Source organism: Ciconia boyciana, chromosome 3 (genome assembly GCF_034638445.1).
Source record: "Ciconia boyciana chromosome 3, ASM3463844v1, whole genome shotgun sequence".
Taxonomy (NCBI): domain Eukaryota; kingdom Metazoa; phylum Chordata; class Aves; order Ciconiiformes; family Ciconiidae; genus Ciconia; species Ciconia boyciana.
Genome location: NC_132936.1, coordinates 80106224 through 80127391, shown reverse-complemented (window position 1 = coordinate 80127391; position 21168 = coordinate 80106224). Strand labels below are relative to the sequence as shown.

The following is a 21168-nucleotide window of genomic DNA, read 5'->3' as shown; positions in this document are numbered from 1 at the left end:
CCAGGTGCGCGGGGGCTGCCGCGCGGTGAACGGGCGCGGGGGGAGGGGCGGCGGCCGAGGACACGCGGCGGCCGTTGGCGCGGCGGGGGGCAGGCACGGGCAGGCGGAGCGCGAGGGGGGTTGCCGGCGGGAGGCCCCTCGCCGGCAGCGGGAGCCCTGGCTGCCGCGCGGGGCCCGCGGTCGGGCGCTCGCAGCAACAAAGGGCCTGGGCCGCCGCGGCCGCGGGAACAAAGACCCTGCGGGCGGAGGCTGGCGCGGCCCCGCCGTGGCCTCTCCGCGCCGGGGCGGGCGGGCGGCGGGCAATGTCCCCGCTTCCCAGCCCTCCCTCCCGAAACCGTCCCTGCCCGCGGGCAGAGGTCAGGGCGCACGGCCGGGGCGGGGGGGAGCAGGTCAAGGCCGCAGCGAAGCGGAGCGGTGCCGCCCGCTGACCGTGCGGCCTCCAGCCCCGCACCGAGCCTTTCTGCGCCTCAGCTTCTCCCTGCGAAGCGAGGGGGACGACGCTCCGCTGCTTCCCGGGGCGCTGCTGTGTTTAACAGTGTTTATGGAAGTGTTTTCGGAGCACTGCGTGAAAGGCATTGTCTAAAACGACTGCATTGACAGAAATTTCCGCAGCTTGAGATGAACCTGAGATGGAGTTAAAGCATCAGATGTGCTTTAATGCTTTTTAGATATATAACTTATGTGTGGTTTCTCACAAAATGTGTCTGTTGGCTGTAAGAGGCATGGCCCATTGTATAGACTTAGGAATCCAGTACAGCTCTGGGGGTTTGGCTTTGTTTTTTGCTCGCAGAAGAAAGTAATGCGTCCTGATACTTCAGCGGTCATGTTTGTTTTGCATTTGGCATCCTCTGAAACTTAGTCCTTGAACAATCATATCTGAACTCGGTTATCCGTGTGTGTATCTTTTTTGGTTTCTTCAGGTGGTTAAAAAGGGGGAATACTGTTTCTTTTTAGTGTTCCTGGCAAAGTATTTCGAGTTCCTCTTTGCTGAGGGAGTTCAGATGAGTGGGTTTTGCTGGTGAAGTTTTGATTGGCTGAGTTATTTGAAGAAGGAGATTCCTCAGAGGCCTTGTCTACATTAAGCAATTAAATTATTGTTTTTATCCAGCAGTATAGCTCCTGTATAAGTACTAGCAGTTCTGGTTTTACAGGTGAAGGTCAGTTATACTTTTGCCCTACATCTGTAACTGTGCCATTTTAGAGCTTTACAGTTCCAAGGACGGAAGAGATCCTATTTCTTGGGTCCCAAACTCTGGGAGGGGTTGAAAGGCCCCTGCAGAACTTGGAGGGGGGACACACAACCTCAAGTTCCTGTAATATCATAATCCTAAAACTATATTCCTTTTAGAAGTAAAGTGTAGCGAGAAGAGAAAGAAAAAAACCCAAACATAACTTTTCTGACATAGAAGGGAAAAAAAAATATGCTGGGGTTTTTCTGCGTATGCAGAAAGAGTGTGCTGCCAGATAACTTTGGATGTTCTGGCAGTGCCTGCAAAGATCAAGAAACCATGTAAAATCTGTGATGCGGTAGTCCACAACCCAGGCAGATAGCTGCATGCTCTGTCACAAATGACATTTGCGGAGTGGTGTGCTGATTTGGATGCTTGGCTCTATCTGGATATTGCTGAAATGGGATTGTTCAGGACACAGGATGTGAAACAGTGGCTGTATTACTTCAAGATTATGAAGGAGACTTTTAGGTACGGGTTGTGCATAGATCACCATTTTGTTTTTACAAGCTACATAGATAAAATTGTTCTTCCTGGGGAAAAGAGGTGGTTGCTCTGGGAAAACTGGCTACCCAAAGTAGTTGATTTAGCATTGCTGGCATGCCTGGGTTTTCAAATGCCGAGGAGCACCAGGAATAAAATTATCACTGTGCTGGGCCCACGTGGTGCATAATCAGCTGTGAATTTATTTATTTCTATTTTAACTGCAGCTAGTCAGCATTTCTAATCGGTAGCTAGACTCCAGTCTGGGTACAAACAAATCCCTGAAACTGAGCAGAAGTGGAGCAGGCTAATAATGTTTGGATGTCATTTCTCAAAAATCCGAAGTCACTACAATGTATTACTGTAGGGGCAGGAGCAATGGAAATGCTACCCATGGTCAGATACCAGCAGCGGCCACGCTGCTGATCAGCTCTGCACTGAACTGGGCAGTGCTGAAGCAGTATTGAAAGAAACCAGGCCCGCTTGTACCTGCAGAGCAAGTCGTTGCCATCAACAGTCAAACGGCAGCAGCTTTAGTACAGCACCAGGGTTTAAGAAAAAGAATGATGTAGACAAGAATTTAGCTGTCTGAGTGAACCAGCAGGACAGTATGCGTATGGAGATTGTACTGTGGGAGATAAAGCATAAGCCCTGATCTCCTTGCAAAAGCTAGTGTGCAGAGAGCTAAAGCATGAAATTATAGTGTACCAGCTTGTTTACAGTGGAAAATGTGTGCTGCTCTCGATCCCTATTTTTTTTCATAGGGCTATTGCAATGGGAAGTAAAACAGCTGTGGTAAAGGTGAGCGAGTGACATGATTCCTGCGAACAGTTGTAAAAAAAATTCAGAGATATTTATGAATGGAAAGCTTTATACACAGAAAACACATTATAAACAGGATTGTGTGTTTGAGCTATCATCAAGGCATCTTCCATTTAAGGTATTGCATAAAGTTACTTGAAACCATTAAATGAAATTTTCCTCTGTATTCTTTCTGAGATTTTTATCTTTTACATAGTGAGAAGACTGAATCCTATTTGAGGAGTTTCCAGTTCAGCCCAGCATTCCTGCAGGTAGTCCCACTGAAGCCCGTGTCAGAGTTAGATTTAACTCTATAAATGATGGCATACTTGATAAGAAATAATAGTGTGAGAGGAGCAAAAGAATGGGGAACAAAAACTGCTTTACTTGCAAATGATAATGAAAAATGGTTTTACTTCTTTCCTTACTGAACAATGTTCTTTTCTTTTTTTAAGGTGCTTAAGATAACTAAGCTACTGTAAGCCATTATTGTGATTGTTTGTTCAGCACTCAAAAGTATAGTACGCATTTTACAGAACAAATAAGATAAATGCCCTTCCCTGTAGAGCTTGCAAGGTAAATTTTGTCACAGGTGAGAGCAACAACTAAAAGAGAGATCCATAGAGAAGAAACACAGATATACAAGGAGGCCTTTGCAATCCTCTCTGTTCCCCAAGACATCAAGAAGTGCAGTGCCCGTGTGGTTACCTGCTGCAAGGGCGTCGTGTCTGTGCAGCTTCTCTCGTTAATCATATTGGTGTACATCTGTCCCTGGGGGATCTGATGGTTATAAGCAACAACAACGTACAGGATCCCTTTATGTCTGCTCCTTGGCCAGTGCAGTTCATCCAAACAGTTCTTTTGGATAGGGAAGGTTTGCATGCAGGTAGGGTCGTGCTCTGCTGGTCTCCTGGCCGCTCGCCAGCTGCCCATATGGTTGCCAGAACATAGCATTAATTTTCTGAGGCAGCATGCATCTGATGTATAGTGCCACACCGTATATAAATTGTCACGCTATTGGAAGTTATAAATTCATACATAAGACTGAAATTATTAAAGTAACCCTCCTCATTGCTTCCCAAGTGTGCATGTGTTTCTAGAGCAGAAGTATCGGAGCTGTAATTTTGCATAACGCAATGCAAAAGCTTATGTTAGAGCAACATTAACATTGCAAACCTGGGTCATCAAACTGCAGTCCTTACATAGACGACACACCCACTGAGGTAAATAAATTAGCTGGAATGAGGGTTGCAGCTTTGGACACTATAAACACACATGAGTCAGGGAGGGAAAAGAAGTTTTTCATTGCACCATTATCTCACCTGCATGAATTGCACACACTGTGTACATCAAAGTATCAATTTCATAGCCTAATTGGTAAACAAACATAGTACATATAGACTACGTGGGCAAATTCATGCTGCATGAAAAATCTTTACTGTATGTTTAGATCCCACTTTTCTTATTGTATGAATGTAGGAACTTATATTTAATAACCTTGACCTCTTTAAAAAATAAGGGGGGGAGTAGAGGGGAAAACAGGGCAAGTGTGGCAAGTTATGTAATTGGTTTCGGGAAATCTTTAGGTTTTCAGTTCAATTATCCTCGTTCTATTTTTAGGGAGAGGGAAGCACAAAACTATATAAATGGCAGATATCTTAACACATGTATCTTACTTTTGGTTTATATATGGATGAATTAGAAGAACTGGCAAGAAAATCCCCTTAAGGAAGATGCTTAATTTTTACTATGTGTAGAAGATCTTTCGAAGTAATTTATTGGTAAACGCTTCTTGGGTTAAGATCCCTCAAGTTATATTTGTACTAATAAACTAAACAGTGTAAGGGCCTTTCTCTAGCCCTACAGCCAACTGACCTAGCCTGGCCACCTCCATGGTTTTAAATTGTTTTAGCTCTAAAACAGGGTGGCTGCATGCAAATTGCCTGCTGGAGTGGTCCCTGGCACATGCTGACTCCTAGTCTGTGCCCAGGAGTTGTTTAGTGAGCTACCTGGTTCATAGCCGGACCATGCTAACAATTTAACTTACAGCTGGTTGGGCACAAAGGAGTGGATCTGGATGCTGAAATGGTCCAGTGGACCATTTAGCAGTGGAGAGAGAGCCTGGAAGCTCTTCTTGTGTAGCTGGCCTCAAGGCAGGGTCTTCTGCCCAGACGGGGTGCTCAGGCATACCCATGTTTGTAGGTTCAGAGCACACACAGCCTCCGTCCTATCTTTACTGAAGTGTGCTCTTTGATCCACGTTAAACAAGGTGGATGAGAGTTTGACTGTCTTGCAGCATGTGAGCATTTGTGTTGACTTCAGCAAGATGTATGTTTGTCTTCAGATGAACAGCTCCTGGAAATCAGAAGCATGTGGGAAGAGGGTCAGGTCTGAGTTAGAGGTTCGCAGTTGATGTCAGCCTAATACTGGAATCCTCCTGGATCTATCCTCAGATGCATACTGAATGCTTTTCTGGAAAACGCGTTTTATCCAGGGAGAGCTGTTCTCAATGTAAAGGTATTGAGGAGAAATTTAATGGCTAGTATACACATTAGATTAGCAGATGATCTCTCCTGGCCTTATCCCATATAATTTAAATTGCAATCAGTTAAAACAAAGGTTCAGAGCTGCTGCAGGTACCACAAAAGCTTTCTGATAGTTTTTATTTTAATCACAGATCTCTACTTCAAAGTGTTTTCCCCCAAACTGGTGTGTTGTGAAAGAAGATGAGAAATTGGCTGACTATAAGAAGGGAAAGGAAGAAATGGAGTCTATGTAAAATTGTCGAGTGGACAGTGTAAATAAACTGACACCCCCTGTCTCCAAAAATTTAGCTGATCTCTCTGTGGTATACAGCATTATTTGTAAAAATGGTAAAGATGCTTAGATAGAAGTTGTGCATTTCTTTTAAGTTGAGGGTAGCTCTCCAATCAGTGGTCCAAACTAGGCTATTAGTTACAACAATGCGTAATCATTTCAAGGCTCTTTAAGCAAGATGTAGTGGGTGTTTGGTCTTGTAATTAACCCGCTGCCATTGGCCACGCATTCTCTCCACCCTGTAATTACTTGACTAAAAAAATAACGCCATTCAAAGCATACATTGTATAGAAAATTAAAAGAGCATTCATTTTAATCTGTTTTCACACACGATGATTATAACTCGTACATACATTTCACATATGAGCAGAAGTTGTTTGGCCACATCTGAGCAGTTTTTGTTAGCAAAGTTTGATTTGGAAGCAAACTGGGTCAGCATGCCATTGGCTTTTTGTTTTTATTTCACTTTTTTAGAACCAATCCGAAAGCACCAGAAGGATTTTCACTTAAAAATATCTTGCCACTGAGCTAAGACTGTAATGGATATTCAATTATTTGCTCCAACAATCGCTGTTCTTTTAAATCATATAACATGCGTAAGTCCTGTATGTGGAGAGCTTTAGCCTCAAAAACAAATACTTCAGGAAGCTTGTAAGTTAAAACATTGGTGTAAACCTGTGAAATGAAAGTGCCTGCTCAGCAAGAAAAGGCCAATCCTTCCCGCAGCAAGTTTTCCTTGAGGTCTTTGTCCAGAACAGGTATGGAATAGAAGCATGGTTTGTATGTAGGAATGAAAAGCAACAGAAAGCGTCAGGAAATTCCTCTGTACAAACCTGCAGTGGGATTTATTTTATCTAACCTGAATTGTCTAAAAGTTAGACTGAGAGGGTGAGTGTAGTATCCCTCTATACATAGTGAAGCAGCCATTTCCAGAAAGTGATTGACACCTACCTTGTGACAGGATTAAACCCTAACTTTTAGATGGCTACAGAGAAGTGAGATGAATCCCTCCTTGAGAGTAATGCCGCCATCCCTCAGCTTCTTCAAAGCTTCAGTCTTTTGATTGTGGCATAGGCTTCACTTCCAAGCCCACCAATGATGCAATTTTTTTATCAGGCATGATACAGCTGTATTGGTCATCTCATTTATACAAAGGTGAGGAGTCCCTCCATCTGTGTTAAACTGAATGCATCCAACTCGGTGAACGAGCTGTTCTTCAGTTTATGGATGTCACAGCTCAGTTCTGCCCAACTGGGTAAAGAAGGGAATGGCTGCAGGGGGGCATATTAGGGAGTATATTTACATTGCAGAACGTGGAATAGAGATACTTGGGCTACATTTAAAAGCGCATCCTATTCAGCTGGCTAAACTTGTCCATGTGAAATTCTCTCCTGCCTCACCTCCGAGACAGCTAGCTGGGATGTCTGTGCTCAACACTGCATCTGCCAGCGTAGGAATACTCAGTAATTACACTTTGAAATAACTGAGCCCTGACTCTTCTCTGTGAGATCAACCTTTAATACCAGGTTGTGCATTTTTTCCTCAAACACCCTCACCTTTCATCCTATGCCACTCCTTCATTGTGGGAAGAGACCCAGCCAAAGTCACAAAGGTACTTCCTTCAGATCCTTCTAAATTCGCTACAATCATGAAGCTTGTGAACTACTAGCCTATGGATAAGGCACTTGGTGTGCTGTGACCTCTGCTTGTCATGCTAACCACAAGCCTCACATTTTTAACCATGTTTTCCGCATCTTTCCCCTTTCTGGCTGTTCATTATATTCCTTTCCTCCTTACTGTGTTTCAATATGTGCTGGGATTTGCATATTACTTTGAGGCAGGGACCATCCTCTTGTGCACATGTGCAGCAGTTAGCACAGCTCAAAACGGTAGGGGCAAGATGTATCACCACATGATAAATATTAAAGCTTGCTGGAAAGCAAGTGTGACTACGAGACCCTGGTACAATAATCATTGGCATTTTGTATCCTTGTCTCCTTTTCCCATGAGTGCAATTTTGTACAACAACAGGGAATGGAAAAAACAGACCATCTCCTGGCAGTACGGGCAGGCTGACACAACGGCAGCTACAACTTGTTGTTAATGACCCTGTCATGCGCAACATACAGCCCCATAGGTAATTAAAGAAATGTGTAAGAGTGTCCTCACTTAATGTTACCCAGCAAGGCACTGTGGGATCTATTTAAGCAAATCCTGAAGACAGCATACTCTACCTTGTAAGCACCTTCAGGGTCAACACCTCCCAAACAAACTTTTCCGTATGCAGTTAGAATCTAAGTAAGTGCATTGTTTTCACATTGTAAAAGTGCATTTAGATGTTACCAAAACAAAAAAACCCAAACCATAAACAGTTTGGGAGTAGATCTGACATAAAGTACAGTTTCCAAGGCATATATCCCAAGGAAGGTTATCTGTATCCAGCACTGCAGGCCAATCAAATGAGAAACCAAGAATTAAAAGATCATTGTAGACAGACATTATAGAGGAGTACAGCTCTGTGGGTGAAGGATCTCCTGAATCACATTGCTTCTACATTTCAAAACTGGAAGATCACAGCATTTCACTCCTTTTGACTAAAGTTAGAAACACATGCCCAGAAATAGGCACCTAGATTAATGACCTGTTTTCCAAAATGCTGTAAATTCCCAGCCATCAAAGGCACCTTTGAATCTTCACTTACAAATTTAGACCACGAGGCATGAAAAATGTGTCTTTTGCCTCACAATAGCACCTATCCGAATATGGGAATTTAACAGAAAGGCTCTGCAAAAAAACTTCACCCGATGTGGTAATGGCAGATGGATGTAAACTGCTTAATGTAACAAATCACCAGAGTCTGTAGGCGCTGCTCCGAAGCTGGGGCGTGCTGCCAGGCTGCGGGTTTTCCCTGCCAGGGGCTCTGCCTGCTCAGCCCTGGCCCCGGAGCACGGCGGAGATCAGCCCATCTCTGGGCCCATCTACATTGTACTCACTGCAATGTATTTGTGTGGGGCTGCACTGGCTGCCTTGGGTATCGCTAGCAAGGACGTCGTGGCAGCAGGGAGCTCAGTAAATCTCACCAAGCATGCTGCTGAGGCAAGGGGTCAGTCTGGTGGGCCTCTTTGCTGTCAGTGTGTTGTGGTTTAACCCCAGCCAGCAACTAATCACCACACAGCTGCTCACTCACTCCCCCCCTCCCCAGTGGGATGGGGGAGAGAATTGGAAAAGTGAGAAAACTCGTGGGTTGAGATAAAGACAGTTTAATAAGTAAAGCAAAAGCTGCGCATGCAAGCAAAGCAAAACAAGGAATTCATTTACTCCTTCCCATGGGCAGGCAGGTGTTCAGCCATCTCCAGGAAAGCAGGGCTCCATCACGTGTAATGGTTACTTGGGAAGACAAACGCCATCACTCTGAACATCCCCCCTTCCTTTTTCTTCCCCCAGCTTTCTATGCCGAGCATGACATCATATGGTACGGAATATCCCTTTGGTCAGGTGGGGTCAGCTGTCCCAGCTGTGTCCCCTCCCAGCTTCTTGTGCACCCCCAGCCTCCTCACTGGTGGGGTGGGGTGAGAAGCAGAAAAGGCCTTGACTCTGTGTAAGCACTGCTCAGCAGTAACTAAAGCTGAGTTATCAACTTTAGTTGTGATAACCTGTGTTATCAACACTGTTTCCAGCACAAACCCAAAACATAGCCCCATACTAGCTACTATGATGAAAATTAACTCTATCCCAGCCAAAACCAGCACATTCTCCACCCCTTATTCCATACCATTTACATCATGCTCAGGTACCACACTATCCAATACAACTTCATTAACCACCATCCCCTTTTCCATCCTTTGATATAAGACACAGATATCATTCCCTTAGTCTATGCACCACCCCTATAAAATGTCTTTAAAATGTCCACAAATGTCTACAAAATGTCCACTGAGTTTATTTAGTCCATGACTTTGGGCTCCATCTGTTATGATGGTCACTCAGGACAGGAGAGGTGGTGTGTTGCATGCAGTTACTGGGCACCAAAGACAGCTTAGTTCGGGTCACTGCTGCACTTGCATGGCTTCTTGTAAGGCTTGTCCTCCATTGGTTCAGGTGGTTCCTGCTATAGTAATTCCCATAACATGCAACTCAAATCCCAGGTTTAAAGGTATTTCCATTACAGTCTCCATCCCTGGTCCCTTTGGACCAGACCATCGGGTTTAACATTGCAGTGAACTCCTCCCCTTGCCCCTGCTCTGCCTTGGACTTATCCACAGACTGCAGTCCCTTAGGGGTGTACCTGCTCTAAGTGGAGCTTTATCTGTGAGCCACATTCTCTCCAGGGGTATACCTGCTGCGGCATAAGCTCATCCACAGACACAGTTGATTTGAACTATGGCTGTTCCAGCCTGTTCCAGCGTGGCCTTCTCCATGGGCCACAATACCTTCAGAGATATACCTGCTCCAGCATGGCCTTACCCACAGCCACAGTCCCTTCAGAAGTAAACCTGCTCCAACATGGCCTTACCTATCGCTGCAGTCCTTCCAGGGGTGTACCTGCTCTGTCCTGGGCTTACCCATGGCCACACGCTTTGAGGTGCTCCAGCATGACCTCATGCACGGCCACTGATGCTTCAAGGTGTACCTGCTGCAGCATGGACTTATCCACTGCCACAGATGCTTTGAGGCGTACCTTCTCCAGTGTGGACTTATCCTTGGGCCACAATCCCTTCAGAGGCATACCTGCTGCAGCAGAGACATAACCATGGCCACAGATGTTTCGAGGTGTACTTGCTCTGGCGTGGACTCATCCATGGCCACAGGTGCTTCAGGGTGTCCTGCTCCTGTGTGGACCCATCCACAGGTCACAGTCCCTTCAACTCGAGTTCACACTGGAGTTCCAGCCTGTCCAGTACAGCAGCACAGAAACAGCAGCGATGCCCTGGCCATCTGCCAGCCCAGGCACATCGCCATTGCTGTTATCAAAATGTTCCCAGGCACAGCAGAGTAAGATGATAAGCAGTGCAGCAGTACAGCAAGCAGCAAAAGCAAAAAGTAGCCACTAACAAGCACTAGACTCTAATATACAGTAAGGGAAGCAAGCCCCATGGCAAGCACAGGAGCCTGCTGATTAATAGATAAACAGCAATAACAGCTAGAAATTCGATCTAGCACATTCCAATCAAACCTGTCATTATCTTGAACCCTTTGAGCCCCACGTTGGGTGCCAAAAAGGACTGTCGTGGTTTAACCCCAACCAGCAACTAAGCCCCACGCAGCCGCTCGCTCACTCACCCCCGCTGAGATGGGGGAGAGAATCGGAAGAGTAGAAGGGGTGGTGGGGTGAGGCTGGTGGGGTGGGGTGAGAAGCAGAAAAGGCCTTGACTCTGTGTAAGCACTGCTCAGCAATAACGAAAACATCCCTGTATTATCAACACTGTTTCCAGCACAAATCCAAAACATAGCCCCACACTAGCTACTATGAAGAAAATTAACTCTATCCCAGCCAAAACCAGCACACAGGGTTATACTGCTAGCAGCATTTTAAAGCTAGGGCAGGGTGGTTATCCCAAGACACAGGCACTTCAGCTTGAGTAGGGTGTTTTGAAATCCCCAGCCTATGCTGGAATTCCTTGTAGTTATTGACCCTAATCTGACCATCAGAATTACCATCATGTGAGAAGGCAGCATGGTGAGATTACAGCTCCTTCTCACTGTAAGTTTTGATTGACAGTTGGCTATGAAAACATCATCCGCTAAGGAGACATAATATAAAATGCCCTGCTGCAGGCACGAGCTGTGACACAAGTGCTCCAAGTGCAGAGGGAGCAATGGAAAGATTCATCTATATTCCAATAGATTTTGAGGCAGAATGAGCAGCAGATCTGTTCTGGCTTGTTTAATACAAACTGTAGAATTTAATTCAGCTAGTCTTTGGATTAATTCAGTGACTTATATTTGGTGAAGTCCTATCTTTCATAAAGACTTGAACTGAAGATGGCAAGAGACAGAGGATAAAGAACCTCACGGGGTTTGTTCCAGCCATTAATCATCCTCTCCACTAAAAGGTGTGTCGTATTCAGTGTGTCCAAATTCAACTTCCAGGCACTAGCTCTTGTCACGCTTCTTTGTTTTGTTCAATAGCCATTTGGTACTTCATATCTTCTCCCTTTTAAGACACCCATATCTTACCTGCTGGCTTATAAAGATACCGCTTTATCTTCTTTTTAACTAGCTAAACGGATAACCCTCTCTCTCACTGTTACACACTTTTTCTAGCTTGGAAGTAAGCACTGAGGCTGTACACTGCACTTGCAAGCATATCTTGACTTTTCTGAAAGGGGATACTAGCATCCAGCAAAACAACAATTCGTCTTTCTGGCTGTAGGAGTTGGAGGACTCACCAAGTCCCTCGGGGCCTCCTGGCACGAAGGTTAGCTCTGCATAAATCAGGCCGTACTTGTATCAAGTTCTTCTTGAATCTTTGGGCTGTATTCTATTGTTTCAATTCAGAGTACAGAGCATTACCAGATTAATAAAAACTAAGTATGTATTAAGACAACATTCCTTCATGTGCACAGTAGCATTCTTTCTAGCCATACATCTTCTTAACAAACATAAAATATTTTAAGGAGGAAATATTTAAATCCTATCTGCAGTAATACAACTAATTTTGTTCCTTAAAACCGGGCTTTTTGACATCTGGAAGTGCAAAGGAGCTTCTAAACACTTACAAATCTCTCTAAATGGAAATAAATATATACAGCCAACACTTCTTTTTTTTCCCCATGTCATGCTTTTAGGCCAAGAAGTGATGTGTTAAGTTACATCAGGGATGGTCTAAAGTTCAGTCCTAATGATCTGATGGGTTGCTTATAGAGAAAATGCTAAGAGATCCTTAAGGAAGGGAGTAGTGGTTGTTTTCAGTGAGTCACAGATTGCTTGCAATGGCTCTGAAGACTGTGTATATATATGATAACTCATCTTTTGTTAAGGATTATAGACTGTTCTATTACTTGTTAAACACAGTAGGAGCGTTACTGCAGGTCAGAGAGGACTGTCATTAGTAAAAATTCCTGCAATCCATAGCTTTGCTCAACAGCCAGTTTTGGGGTTTCTGTCTCAGAACAAGCTACAGCACATACACTTCAAGAAGGAGAAAAAATATGCAGGGCTATGAAATATGCTTTCAGAAATATTTGCAAGATCTTCCAAAGTCCTAGTTATTTGCATTTGTCCCTGGAAAGCAGATATAACAGTGTTACAGCCCTCAGCCTTTCAGCAAGAGTAAGAAATTGAAACAGATGTAAACAAAATAATGATTTAATACTGTCATATGCAAATAAAGTCTTGAGGGCTCCATTAGGCTGAGCAGAGAAAAAAAAAGTCTTCAGAAATTATTATTCCTTTTAAATATAATTATTTTCCTTAAGAAATGTCTTAAAGAGACTGCAACTGCCCAGCCTTGCTGTGACAGCAGCCTGTTGGATTAACTGTACAGGAGATTTAAAAGGGTTATTCCAGGCTTCACACCAGTGCTGGAAAAATAAAATTACACCAGACCCAAACTGAATTGAGTAGTCAAGAACCCAGCCTAACGCATTAAAATGACCTTCTCGCTACCAATTTAATGTTTTTCAAGCAAAGCCATGATCCTTAGCCACCGATGTAAATGGATTTGCTACTGACTGTAGCAAGACCAAAATTGAGGCTCATTTGTGGTTCAAGACTTTTTGCAAAGGCATTTGGCACATTTAATGCACAGTGATAAAACAAAAGCAGAATTGAATGTGTAGTAGATACACAGAGAAGGGACAAGAGTACAATAAAATAAAAGGTTGTCCATTTTAGAAGAAAGTCACCCTTCCCACTCTACCTTTTCCATTTTTCCTTTCCTTTTCTTTCCTTTCCTTTCTTTGCCTTGCCTTGCCCATTCTAGAAGGCAGTTATATATTTGCTGAGTTCCTCCTTACTAAGAATATAACTCAGCTCATGCTAAGTTATGCATATGCTTACATATCTTTCCGGACTACAGATATTTGGGTGAAGTCAGGCCTTAATTAGGATCTTCAAGAATTTCTCCAGCTGATAACAAGATGCTCACAGAGGCTGCCTTTACCACAGGAAAGCCACGCTCACTGTGGCTTCTCTGCTATTAAAAAGAGAGGCTCTCGCAGAGGGCATTTCAGGGCAGGATCCTCACCTCGCTGTTCTGAATCAACCCCTGGAAATGCTTCTCTTCCTTAATTTTGGAGCAATGATGGGAAATCCTTTCCATGCTACAAGCCTCATGTATCATCACGTGCCAGACCCGCGCCCTGTGCGTGGAAACTTCCACGCCAGCCCCGGCGCGAGGGGCTTGGGTCACCGTTTCTGCTGTTCACGCGGTGCCTGTCCCTGGCCTCCACAGGGCTGGAAGGCGGGAGCGGGCAGAGGAGCCCGGCGCGGTGCGGGAGGGTGGGTGATGTGCCTCAGGGTCGCTGCTGCCGCGGCGCCGGGAGCTGAGGGACACCCGCTCCCCCAGACTAACGTCAGCCGCAGCAAATATCCCTTCGGTGGCCCTTCCTGAGGAGAGAGTGCTGGGTAAAAGCTGAGGTTGACAAGTCCATCACTTTTATCATACTATGTTTTCTTTTAGGATAAGCAGGGCACGCACGTACGTGAGCAATGAGAAAGGGGAGAAGACAGAGCTGTGTGTACCGGAGACTCACGCCGTGCTGTGGCAGATCCTCCATCACTTGGTGTTTTCATGGCTGTGCTCCAGTCTACCCTTGCTTTGGCACCCACCTTGTTCCTACGCGTAAGTACCTAATGACGGCGTTTTCCTGAACAAAAGCCTGTGCTGCTCCTTAGACAGGGCAGAAGGAAATTCGGCTACCGCAGAGGGAGATCCTGTCTGACAAAATTTGAATATCCAAGTCAGGCAGACAAGTTCTCTTGTGGGAATGCTCCTCTCCTCTGACATGCCCAACCGGTGAGTTTGCCTACATTTTTGAAACTGCCATACCTCAAAGAGCAGGGTATGATCCTGCTGCATGAGAAGGTTTGGTATCCACTGACTACTGAGTCTTTCTGGAGATGGGGAAGGAGTCAGATCGTGATCTCAGTCTGACTGTCTCAGTGACAGACCTTTTCAGAATCATGAGCAAACCTAATAGCTGCTTATGAAAATTAGGGTATGAAAATTAATCAAAATGTGCATCACCTCTTTTAATCCAGCTATCAAAACTGTGCGTGAACTTCGAAACTCCCGTTTTACAGAGGAGGAAGCAGATGCCCAGTGAATCGATGAAGCAGAAAGAGGAGGCAGGCTCCTGGCTCCCCCTTCTCCTCCCTACCCGCTCACCCACTACGCCTCCCGTAGGTGCCTGTCATGCTGCTCTTGGCTGCCATTTGTGAGAGGTGTTAGTAAAGGCAGCTATTCTTAGCTGTCCCTGGGCACAGCCCACAGACACCACCCGGGGCTGAATACCTGTCAAGTACCCTAGATACATGCAAGGACCTAGGCAAGTGCTGGTCCAAATGGGTCCCATGCCTTAGGGGCTGTGGAGAGGGTGGAGGGGAGGTGCAAGTGCGTTTTCCATACTCGGCGGCATCAGCAGCAGCCTCAGCATGCCACCTGCCTGTCTGTCGTCAGATTCTCCCAAAAAGGACTGTGCATGAGGACCTCCCCACTCACAGTCTGTTCCTGAGGCATACTACTTACAGGTGAAGAGTTTTCTTATAGAGCGAGGTCAATGAGAGTGTGTTCAAATCTCAGCAGCAGAGGCTCTGCTTGCACCCTTCTCGGATCAACCGTTCGAAGGCAGGACTCCACCACTCTGTTGTGACTTACTCAGTAAAAGTTGTGTTACAATCAAAGAAAAAAAGCTCTGATACAGGCACCAAGCAGAGATGAGATCCTAGAAGTTCAGGCTATGCCTGAGGAATGAGTGCTGAAAGATGTCTGGAAGAGGAGCTAGTAGCAAAGTCCACAATGCCGACGTGCCAGCAAGAATAGATTGGAGGACTCTGAGAGAGTTTTAAGGGTTACTCAGATTATATACCCATGTATGTCAGCAGTGCTGGCAATTTGCCTTCTACATAGTGGCAGTGGGTATCAGCTTAAATCCACTTTATAGCTCCCTACAAAAAGAATGCATTTTCTTAAAGAGCTTTAAAGAAAAACAACACAAACTCGATACAAATTGACCTGTCCTCTAGACAGGAAGAAATCAGCCCGTTATCTTGTTACTAAGTTCAATAAAAATAACTACTTTACCAATACAAAATAGTAACCTGACTCTAGCTATCGGATAAGCAAAATCTTCGTCGTATGGATGAGAACTGGAAGAAGTCGTTAGCAGCAGAGAGGCAATTTTAACAGTTTTGCGTTTGATTCCCATGGAGAATTTCGTATGTCAGTCACATCTCCTAAATAAAAAAATTTTGGCAGTCCCATGGAAAGTAGTATATATACAGATAGACTGATTGGCTTGCTTTCACCCAAGCTTGTTTTGATGCAAGGAGACAAATACATTAGTTGTTTTATGAGGTTTTTTTCATTCAGGTTTTTAGCTGGCACAAGTCGGTGCACCTTCCGTGATTCAGGTCTGAATTACATTCACACCAAAGTCAAGGCAACACACATCAGTGGAGCTACACTGATTTACACTTGCTGAAAATCTGGTGAATTTTTTAAATCCTCTTTTGTAGTGATATAAATACAGTGCAAAGTCAGTGTGAAATCGTGGATACAGAAGAATTTTAATATTTGGCTGTAACGCATATGTAACTAAAAATGTATGAACAACATTTTACTCCTTAGTGCTTGTCACAGGCTTAATGTAAGGGAATACAACTGAGTGACCCAAAGTCCACTCATTCCTTACGAGTGCCACTCCTGGTGCCACTGCATCTGTAGGTAAAGGTGGGCCCTTATACAATGCTCATGTTCCCTCTGTATTGTTATGGGAATTGTAGCTCAGCCAGGTGTGTAAGCTCACATAGATATGACCACCAGCTCCAGCAGTTGTCCATCATCCCAGGCTTCCCTCCATTGTGACCGTGGTAACAGACCTTAGCAGAGCCTCCTGGGGTACCAGACCCCTGGAGTATCAAATGCCCCATCCCCAAGCCTCCTGGTAGGCAGGAGAATGGGCAGGGTGACTGGAGCTGCAAAAGATGAGAGGAAGAAGAAACAGAAATGTAAAGAATAAAGAATTAAAAGTGTGGTACAGAAGGACAAGCATTAGTGCAGGCAAGAGATGCGAGGTAAAGCTGTAAAAAGAAAAAGAACCAGAGAGGAGGCATGGGCAGAGATAGAGATGATAAAACTGTGCCAGGGCAGAGACCAAAGAAATAAGAATGGTTTCTAAGCAATTGTAGGGGAAGGTTTCCACCCAAATCCACCTATCACAGCTTTGAAACCATCTCTGAGTTGTAGCTCTCAACAGTGCGTCTCTGATAATCTACCTCTGCAGCCTGCAGAGTTGGTCCTTCTCAATTTTGTCAGTTTGTGAAAGGGTTTTTCTGTTTGCTCTTTTCTTATTGTGGACAAAGGACAAAATGTGCCCTGTAGAGAGTGAGTCACGGAAACAGTTTCCCTCTAAGAGTACCTGTGGCATACTAGTGCTGCCAGCAGCATGGATTAGCTCTGTCTTTCAGGACATGCAAAGAATTAGTTGGCATTTATGCTTCTATTCCCTTCCAGGAGTTGTCACAGGTGTAATGTTTTATGTCTTGTTAATCACCTTCACCAACACAATGTTTATTTTCTTCTGTTTGCTCTGACTTCAGACAAAAGGTGGCTTGCTATAGCATGCAAAGGCAGTATCTCTAGGACAGAATGATGTAAATGTCTATGTGAATTCATGTAAATAATGATACCTTCTACTGATGATGGTATTGGGAGAGGGTAACATTCTCATGAATGCAGTTCCCAGTGGAAATAACACAATGGAAGAAACTTCTACAGCATTTGCTATGTATTTCAGCCATTCTCTGCTATCAACAGCAGGGACCTGTGAAGCCCACATTTCCTGCATGGGAAGAGCAGTTTAAGGAATGCAAATTTGATATATACAGTTTAGTGCTTTACATGAATTTCACTCCTGAATGGCTTTAAAATAGCTTTTCCCTTGCAAGATGAAATTTCCAGTTGACAAACAGCTTGACTTGGAGCCCATTTGTGTGCTAGGAAAATATTGTATATCAGCTGTTTCTGAGAAAAAAATCACCATAGTGAAACTTATCTTTTAGAATAACCATGCAAAATATCGCTGATGGGCAAATGCTTGGTGATTAGTGTTTATCATGGTTCCTTTTTAAGTAATGACTTCTATTTTTATGCTGAACTTTCTCTAAATTGGTGACACAATGTTATCTCAAGACCTTTCAGCCAGATAAGACCATGCCCGTTTCCTCAAAAATGGTCTTCTGTCTATGGATTTTGTATATATTTGGGGTAGGGAGGTACTGTGGGAAGCAAAACACTGACTGTATTTAAATTGCTTTTTAAAGTAGAATTCTTAAAAGTTGATGTTAATTAGGGAGTTGCCTGAAAGTTTTTGGTAACTTGTATAACATCGAGATAGGCCTTGTACCGGATTTGTCCAAAGACTTTGGACAGATGGTCTGGAAAGCGAAAAGAAAAGCCCTAAAAAAGATAAGGAAAATTAATGTTCTAAAATCTCTGTGACCATCCACCTTGGGCAGAGAAAAGTCACAGCACTAAAAAGTACCCCCTACCAACATGTGACTAGTCATCTTGAACAGAGCAAAAGTCTGTTCGAGTTATGTGATGTCCAGCAGATCACCATCTGCCTTATTGGCTGCAATCCTAAGTTTTACTTTGTACAAATCCAGAAGCCTGAAAGAGCTGATATGTTTTCAGACTCCAGCTATCTTCAGAAATTTATTATTCTTTTTTTTTCCTCTCTTCTTCTATGCTGTGAAGTGCCGTGGTCTTTTTGTTCCTTAATCTTATGCGTGAAAGCAGGCATATCGAATGCATGCATATGAGCACATGTAGACTCAATCTAGAGAAGGCTTTACTGTTCAAATATGATTTTATAAAATTGTTTTTTAGAGTGTATTGTATGTTTAAAAGTCTGAAAATAATCAATTCTCTACAATCCTTAGTAAATAAAGTTTTCAAACTTCTTATCAAATTGATAAACATCTCTGAGGGTGGAGGCAGGGAAGGGTAACAACTAGATTTTCAAGGTTGCCAATGTGATTTTCAAAAGCACCAGAGCAGGCTGTCTGTTTAAGTATTCAACTATTCAGCAACATAATTCTAAGAAGAAAGCTTTAATCATCCCTGAGACAATCAGATTGTCAGACGGTAGTTTTATTTCAGCACAAAGAAGGTTAACATTTTCAATCACAACTTGACAGGTTTTGGTAAAATTCTTCAGCTGTACTTTCTAAACAGAGGACATCCCTCTTCTTACATGATTTTTAAAATGCATAAGGACTGATTATTTTCTAAGTAATTTGACTAAATTCCTGTATAATATTGAGGCTCATCTGACTTTGGTATGACAGTTGTAATTAATTCTAAATTAATTCTATTAGTCAGATTATAACAATATTAATTTTATCATTTGTTTAAGTGTTTGAATTAATGAATAGTGTAGATGGACCTATGAGGCTGTCAGCCGGTCAACCTAAACACCTGACCAGCTTTCCTGATCCCCATCCAATTTCCTAGGACTTTCCCACCTACTGAGTTGTGCTAGTTGAACTTAGTTGTCGTTTTAAAGCTGATTAAGAACAGCAAAAAGCTCTGATTTAAAATATTTAAATTTAAAATGTTCTGCATTAAGCTGAAGTTTGCCCAGAGCACTCAGGAGCAGACTGAAACTGAACCTAAGCTGCGGACAGTGTGGTTGAAGGTAGCGTCCCAGCTGCCTGTTTATGTGTCCGTTGACATGGCAGTGAAATCACTGGGGACCAGCATGGATGGATGGGCTTGGCTTAGCTGCTTACCTTGGCGTGACTCACAAAGTTTCTTCCTCACTGCTTCCGCTGGCCTGTTTGCCATGCAAATCCCCGAGCTGCTCATGCAGTGGTCCCTCTGCTGCTGCCATTCACAATGGGATGTCTTGAGCAAACCAAAATCGGTGAGGGTTTGCTTTCCACTGCTCAACTGGAAATCACAGAAGCTCAGACCTCATTCGTGAGTACCACAGGGCCAGGAACGGCAGGCATGGGGAAGACATCTAGAGCATCATTGTTCCAGGTGTCATTCCCCAGGGCAGTCCACCCATAAACCAGAGGCTGAGGCCCGTTGTCCTGACTCTGCTGTGGGAATGGTGATGGCTGGCAGAGCAGTGGCAAGAAACAGAGAGTAAGAAACTCTCCCTGTGAATTGTGAGGTGGACGTGAGCCAAACATTCACCTCAATGAATCTTAACCTGAAGAAAGAGTCTGCAGGTAAGTCTGCAGCTGCTGGATTAAATGAGAAAGACCCGGAATGGAGGGGGAGCCTTGCTGCAGACCACCTAAAGCGAATGATCTTGGACAGCTTCCCCTTGCTCGCTGAGGCAGAGCCATGTGTGAGCACAAGCACATGTGTGTTTGGTGGCCTCAGCTCCTACAGTGTGATGTAGTACAGGACTAGACATGAAGAACTAGATCCAACAGAGTTCAGGTGGCTAAAACCAGGGTGTTGCATGTTTCCTGGCATACAAAACAAAGTTTAGGGGCTTGGTTGCCTAGAGGGAGCATGGAAAAGGGTCAGTGACTCAGAACAGGACACAAACAGATTGCATGCTGAATGAGGTGGTGCCCAGCGTCAGTGTGCTGCTGCCAAGTGTCCCCATAGAGAAACACTGGGTGCTGCTGCCTTTGCACATTCTTTCAAAAACATCACTGTGCTTGCTCCTTGTATCTAGATGTCGATGGAGAGTGTGCATCTCCTATGTGTACAGTAAATTAGCGGTTAAGGAAACTATGAAAAGACAGAAGTCTTCACATAGCCAAAGACTTGCAAGCACAAAAGTGATGCACTGCATTCTGCTTAAAGGAAAATTGCTCAGTACTTTTGCATTGGCATGCTATTATGTCAAAAACTTGTAATTTGGGGTGAGAGTATACAAGTATTCATTTGATTTTATATCTTTGTTGCTAATTTCTGGGATGAAGACTAGGGAAGTGCTTCTGGCCTGCTTTATGAATTCTGAATACCATCTGTATTCCAAAATATCTAAACATGGGCTGTTCATTAGATGCACCAAGAAAGTGTTAGTATTCTACAGAAATTGTTGCATACATTTCACTGAAGTGACAGGCAGAGCACACTCCTATTTTTTGGTTCCCATATGTCAGCTGCTTTGAGCAGCAGGGGGGGACTAGAAGGTTCCCAGAGGTTCCTTTCAGCCTCGACTGTTCTGTGATTCTGTGACTCGGTGATTTTACGCATAAAACACTGGTTGAGAGAAATGCTGTTTTCCAGCTATGTTTCATTTTAGCCTTAATCCGTTTGAACAACTGGATTTGCTTCTGAATTGACAGCAAAATGAAGATGCTGATATAAAAAGAAACACAGACAGGATCCTTTCACAAATTCTGAAGAGGGCGGAAATGAGAGAAATCACAGTTGCATCACTTTCACCAAAAGGAGAAGTAAAGACCACAGGGGAAACCATCAAAACCAACTGTGTCACATCTTCCTGTATGTAATTGTTAGCTCTCTTATAGTGAGTAGCTGGCACAACATTTATTTCATCTGCTTACCTGTTGGAAGACAGCTGTCAAATACAAACATCCACAAACCATCTTTTGTTTATGGCGCACATGTCTTCTCTCCTGCTCAAAGCCTAAATTCTACCAGTTTGATTAAAAAAAAAAAAGTAATGATCTTTTT

At 44.0% G+C, this 21168-nt stretch overlaps 1 long non-coding RNA gene across 1 annotated transcript; it reads left to right on the top strand.

The window, feature by feature from the left end:
• The first annotated feature begins 98 nt into the window (after positions 1-98).
• On the top strand, positions 99-18337 carry LOC140649285 (uncharacterized). Its single transcript, XR_012041555.1, has 3 exons — positions 99-2785; positions 13954-14115; positions 14535-18337. It is a non-coding gene; the product is annotated as an uncharacterized lncRNA (long non-coding RNA).
• Positions 18338-21168: the final 2831 nt, after the last annotated feature.